Here is a 6,330-nt window from a genome sequence, read left to right as displayed (position 1 = left end):
AAGAGCTGCTTCTGAGACTTGAAGAAGAAAGAGGGCCTCTTCTTCCTCTCATCTCATATCATGCAGACAGCTTATGAGCACTGCCTCTGGCCTAGAGCCCAGGGGTGACCAGGGACAGTTCCTCAACTAACCTCTGCTTTCATTTTCTCATTTGTAAAATGAGGATAATAATTGCACCTCATAGGGTTTGGGGAATGAATAGAGATACAGTTTCTATTAAGTGCTTTGAACAGGGTGACCAGGGGCAGTACCATGACCTATGGGGCCTGAAGTTAATGCAAGGTGATGCAAAATTAGGGATGCAACTTCGAAATGTATTTAGAATGGTATTTATTACAATGATGTTTTACTTAATTAGATGTTTATTTAGTATGAGAAAAGAAATCACACAAAAGTACAATTTTTAAAAGCCAAAAGATGGAAGCAACCCAAGTGTCTGTCAGCAGATGGATGGGTAAATACAGAGGGCGATATCAATACAGCGGGATAGACTCGGCCATGGAAAGGAATGAAGTTCCACTATACGCCACGGCATGCATGAACCTTGAAGCCATAATATCGATTGAAATAAGCCAGACACAAAAGAACAGATATTGTAAAATCCCACCGATATGAAATAATTATTTGCCTATTCAGCAAATTCATAGAGTTAGACATGAGACTATAGGTTCCCAGGGGCTGGGGTCGGGGTGGGGAATGGGGAGTTAGAGTTTAAACTGTATAGAGTTTCTATTTGGGTTGATAGTAAAGTTTTGCTAATGGGTGGTGGTGATAGTAGCACAGAATTTTAAGTATAATTAAAACCACTGAATTATATATTGGGATATGCTTAAAAGGGGAAATTTTGTATATATGTTACTGGAATAAAAACTTAAAAAGCAAACAAACAAGCCATAGGATTGTGCAACGCAAACAGTGAACCCAATTGTAAACAATGGACTATAGTTAAAAGTACAATCATAAAGCAGTTTTTTCATGAATTGTAACAACTAACCACTCTATTGCAAGGTGTTAATAATAGGGTGGTGTGTGGAAAATCTGTATTTTATGCTTGGTTTTATCATAAACCTGCATCTTATCTGATAAAAAAGAAACAAAAAGCTGATAAATGCCCCCAAATCATAAAATTAAAAAGATAATATTTGTGTTAATCAACTCTGAATACACCCCTACAATGCCCTTTCCTTCATTTTTTGCTGCATACTCCTTAATTGCCTCTTTTTTAAAAAGAAAGACCTTTATTTTGAAGTAATTTCACTTATAGGACACTGATATAATGCTTACAGTTTATATGACAATTTTTTCATATGGCACGAGGTTTGTGTCTTATTGCAGTGCTCTCCAGATGATGACGTCCCCTTCATCATCTCATTTCTGCAATATCATTTTCTTTATGACAAATAGAAAGCAATCTATCCTCTAGCCTGGTTGATTGAAAAGTTCTTTTAAATTATTGATAGTTAATTAATTATAAATGGTTTCTTCCCATTTTACAACTCTTCATTGGTAATTTCATATAAAATTTTAAGATTATTAGCAAATAGGGGGAAAACTATGATTTAGCTACAAATGCTATATAACAAACTATCTCGAACTCAATGGAATAAACCAGCAACAACTTTATTATGCTCACAGATTCTTTGGGACAGAAATTCGAAAAGGGACACAACAGGTTTGGTTTGTCTATACTCATGATAGGAAGCCTCAAGTGGTGTTGGCAGGTGGAATCATCTGAAGTTTTATTCAATCACATGTCTGGAACTTTGGGCTGGGAAGATTTGACCATTAGGACTGCAGACTCCAGCACTGCTTATAGCCTTTCTATGTGGCTTGTCTTCCACATGGCATGGCAGCCTCAGGGGAGCTAGACTGCTTACTTGATGGTTCAGGGCTCTAAGTGTGAGTATTCCCACCGTCAAGGAGAAAGCCGCATTGCTTTTTATGACCTAACTCCAGAAGTCAAGCAAATTCATTTCCTTACCTTCCATTAGTTGCAGGAGAGCCATGAGCCCACCCAGTTTCAGGAGGAGGAGAATTGCACTCAACCTCTTGATGGGACAGTGGAAGGTCCTAAAAGAGGATCAAGAAGAGCCATCTTTGGAAAATAAAATCTGCCACCATCTCTGTTTTGGTTTGCTGAAACTGCCGGAATGCAATACACTGGAAATGAATTGGCTTTTAACAATGGAGATTTATTAGCTTACAATTACAGTTCTGAGACCATGAAAAATGTCCAACTCAAGCGAAACAATTCTCTGAAGAAAGTCTGCTGGCATCCAGGGCACCTCAGTCACATGGGAAGGCATATGGCCAGTGTTTGCTGGTCCCTTTCTCCCAGATTTCATTGCTTTCAGCTTCTAGATTCAGAGCTCTCTCTCTGAATTTCTCTGAGTGTTAGCTTCTCCAGGGCATTTGTCTAAACTCTTATCCTCTCATAAAGGACAAAGGATCGAGACTCACCTTGAATGGGGTGGGTCACATCTCACTTGAAATTACCCAACCGAAAGGTCCCACCCACAACAGGCCTGCACCTGCAAGAATGGATTAAAAGAATGTATTCTTTTCTAGGATCCATAACAGCTTCAAACTAACACAATCAAGTTTCTTTCAGAGACAAGCTATTAGAGATGTGCTAGCTATTCACAGTACAGGAATTATAAAATCTATGTCTTGAAATTCCCATCAGAGGGAAAAATACACTCAAGGTATGACTGAAAAATCCTTTCAAGTGAGAACTTCTGTTTTGATTAGCTGTCAATGAAGATGAAATCCTCCATTTAGAATTTTATGTGTCTGATTAGACGAACTTTCTACAGACTAATTTCTGGCTGCATATATTTCATACCTTATTTCTTTTCCTCTACCTGATTCTTCTGGCACCAAAGGACACAATCATGCTTCAATACAACCTCTGGCCTTGAAGCCTTGTGACACAATGCCAGATGAGTCAGCACAGTACACAGTAGGAATATTCCTGGAAACTTCCCAAACCAGAATGGCTAGCAATAACTTAGCTATACAGGAAACTGACAGCAAACCACATAAATATATCCCACTAAGTCAAATCAAATGTATCTCTAACTCAACTTCTGATTTTTTAAAATATGTTCATTGAGAAATATCTATACACATACAGTCCAATCATACTATGCAATCAGTGGCTCACAATATCATCATATCGTTGCGTATTCTTCACCATGATCATTTTTAGAACATTTGCATCACTCCAGGAAAAGAAATAAGAAGGAAAAATCCCTTATACATCCCATACCACTTACTCCTCCCTCTCATTGACTCACCATGTTTCAATCTACCCAATTTTTACCTTTTATCTTCCTGTTATTTATTTATTTAGTTATTTTGTACTCATCTGTCCATATCCTGGATAAAAGAAGCATCAGACACAAGGTTTTCACAATCACACAGTCACAATGTAAAAGCTATGTAGTTATACAGTCTCCTTCAAGAATCAAGGCTACTGGAACACAGTTCAACAATTTCAGGTACTTCCCTCCAGCTGCTTGAATACACCATAAACTAAAAAGTGATATCTATATAATGCATAAGAATGACCTCCAGGATAACCTCTCAACTTTGTTTGAAATCTCTCAGCCACTGAGATCTTTAGTTTGTCTCATTTTGCTCTTCCCCCTTTTGGTCAACAAAGCTTTCTCATTCCCATGATGCCGGGTTCTGGCTCATCCCCTGGAGTCAAGTCCCACTTTGCCAGGGAGATTTATACCCCTGGGAGTCATGTCCCATGTAGCGGGGGGAGGGAATGAATTCACCTGTTGAGCTGGCTTAGAGAGAGAGGCCACATCTGAGCAACAAAAGAGGTTCTCTGAGGCTGACTCTCAGACATAATTGTCAGTAGGCTTAGCTTTTCCTTTGCAGAAATAAGCCTCATTAGGGCGATCTCCAAGATTGAGAGCTCAGCCTATTGAATTGATTGTTCCCACTTTTTGAGAGAATATCAGGAATTCCCCAAATGCAGAAATTGAATATTTCCTTCTTTCTCCTCAGTCCCCCAAGGGGACTTTGCAAATACTTCTTTATTCCCTGCCAAATTACTATGGGATATATCTGGGCATCACACAGTCACAATGTAAAAGCTATGTAGTTATGCAGTCTTCTTCAAGAATCAAGGCTACACTAGCCTATAGAGATCAGCAGGGTCTCATGCCCTAGTCAGGATTCCATGTAATTATGATGTTCAAGTAAACTGACCATACAAGTTAAATTAGATAATGTGCTACCCAAAATATAAATTTTGCACCAAATAAACATCTCTCCCTTTGGTCTTGCACAAAGGTTGAAGTTTGAAAATATGGGCCATATCATTCTTTACCCAGTATTCTGACTTACCTTAGTCCTACCCAGCTTCATTCATATTCCTAGTCAAAGTCTGACCACTTTTACTACTTTTTAAACAGTTGCTGAATGGGGTAATGCCGACTTTCATAGCTTCAGAGCTTCAACTCTGAGTCCCAGGTGGCACGTAAAAAATCTCTAAAGTTTCAGGAACAACCAGGCTACACACAAGTAGCTCAGTAGCTCAGAATTTAGAAACGTCCAGTTACAACTCCTAAATGTGTGTGACTGCTGTGAGAGCTTACAATCTAGGACCCTTTACAATAGGCGCCAACCTGATAACGCACGCTCTCGACTTTAATGCTCCGGGTTTTGTACATTATAGTTAATCTATATGAGTGATGCATGATAATATTTGTCTTTTTGTTTCTGGCATTTTACTCAACATACTGTCTTTAAGCTTCATTCACCTAGTTGCATGCCTCACAACTTCATTCCTTCTTACAGCCACTCGGTAGTCCATTGTATGTGTATGCCACAGTTCCTGCTTCCGTTTCTCAGTCCTTGTACCCTTAGGCCACTTCCATCCATTGCGAATCATGAACACTGCCACCATAAACACCAGTGTGCAAGTGTCTAACTCAGCTTCTTAACCAGGTCCTGAAAGTATCCAAAGCCACATCAACGCTAACAGAGGTGATATGGGAATGGAAAGGCAGTAGTCTCAACCAGTTGTGGTTAGAATAGTTTACTTTGCAAATTTCCCTGAACTTATTACTTGGGCTCCTCTCAGAACCTTGGCAGGGTATGTGCAAGAAGAGGACCCAGCTTTAATTGTCATTACATCACAGTAAGCCTTTGTGCACAATGAATAAACAGTTGGGTGATTTCACAAAGTATTGATCATTAAAATGTTTGCTGATTCCTTTTATCTCCATCATGAAGTTCTCCATTTGCTTCTAATAGAAATCCCTCAACTCTTGGGACCAGACAGACCTGAGGGTGTGAGGGTGGCGTTGAAGGTGAGGGACCTCAAATCTGAGCCACGTTCCGACCCACTGCAGCTCTCAGCATCTACTCAGGGGCGGGGGAGGGTAAAGCCCTAGTACAGGGCCCACCCAGGTGAATGCCTGTTACTGTAACCCAGACTCCAGCTGTGTGAAGCTGCCCAGGAGTTCTGGCCTCTTGCCTGGTTGTGGGTGTCTTACCCTCCTCCCCCAGGCTGGGGCTGGGCTGCAGGGGGTCCCTCAGCTCTGCTCCCCACCCCTAGCCTCTGCCCTCAGCCTCAAGGGAAGCAGCTTCCTGCCACAGCTCCAGGGACACGTCTCCCTTCCCTGGCTGCATCTTCTGCCCTGGTGTCCCAGTTCAGGAAGTGGCTGCTCCAGCTGTGGGGCCTGTGCAGGGACATCATGGATGGGCTCAGTGACCTTCTCCCAGCCCGGATCTACTCCCACCTCTTCTTTTATTACGTGCAGATGTTTCGGCATATTTCTACTCCGCAGGGAGGAGATGCCAGGTCTCAAGAAAACCCCTGACCATACCTTAAACCCAGAAGCTGGGAACAGCAGCCCCGGCAGCTTACAGGACAGGAACTCTCAGTGGCCAGGCCTCCTGTCCCTGAGTTGTACAAACAGCCCATCCTCAGACAGCGTAGGTGTCTCTCCCCTCTGAGCTGAAGTGGGGTGTACAGAGCTGCCATCCCCCGACTCTGACCTGAGCAATGTCGGCCTCCCCAGGAGACTGGCCATGACAGGATCTCCTCCTTGGCTCTTCTGGACCCTCTGTGCTTTGTAGATAATAAAGCGGTCATTTGCTGAAAGTCTCTGTCGTGCCTGAGCCTGTGCTCTCACAGCACACCAGGGTAGCAACTTGCTCCATAGCCTGGACCTCTGCGAGAGGTGTCCGGAGGGACAGGTTGACCCCGGCTCTTAGGGCAAAGGGGAAGGTGCCGGGCTGAGGGAGTGCCCGGGGGTGGGGCTCCAACCTGTTTATAGGATCGCGCCTCTTCTGAGGTTGGCC

General features: G+C 42.4%; 1 long non-coding RNA gene across 1 annotated transcript; it reads right to left on the bottom strand.

Annotated features, from left to right (window-relative positions):
• Window positions 1-425: 425 nt before the first annotated feature.
• LOC143655123 (uncharacterized) lies at window positions 426-6,231 on the bottom strand. The gene is made up of 3 exons (XR_013162055.1): window positions 6,025-6,231; window positions 1,982-2,070; window positions 426-543 (listed from the first exon to the last, which is right to left on the bottom strand). It is a non-coding gene; the product is annotated as an uncharacterized LOC143655123 (long non-coding RNA).
• Between the last annotated feature and the right edge of the window lie 99 nt (window positions 6,232-6,330).

Source organism: Tamandua tetradactyla, chromosome 14 (assembly GCF_023851605.1).
Source record: "Tamandua tetradactyla isolate mTamTet1 chromosome 14, mTamTet1.pri, whole genome shotgun sequence".
NCBI classification, from domain to species: domain Eukaryota; kingdom Metazoa; phylum Chordata; class Mammalia; order Pilosa; family Myrmecophagidae; genus Tamandua; species Tamandua tetradactyla.
Note: the sequence above shows the minus strand (reverse complement) of the source record. Positions and strands in the feature narration are given on the sequence as shown.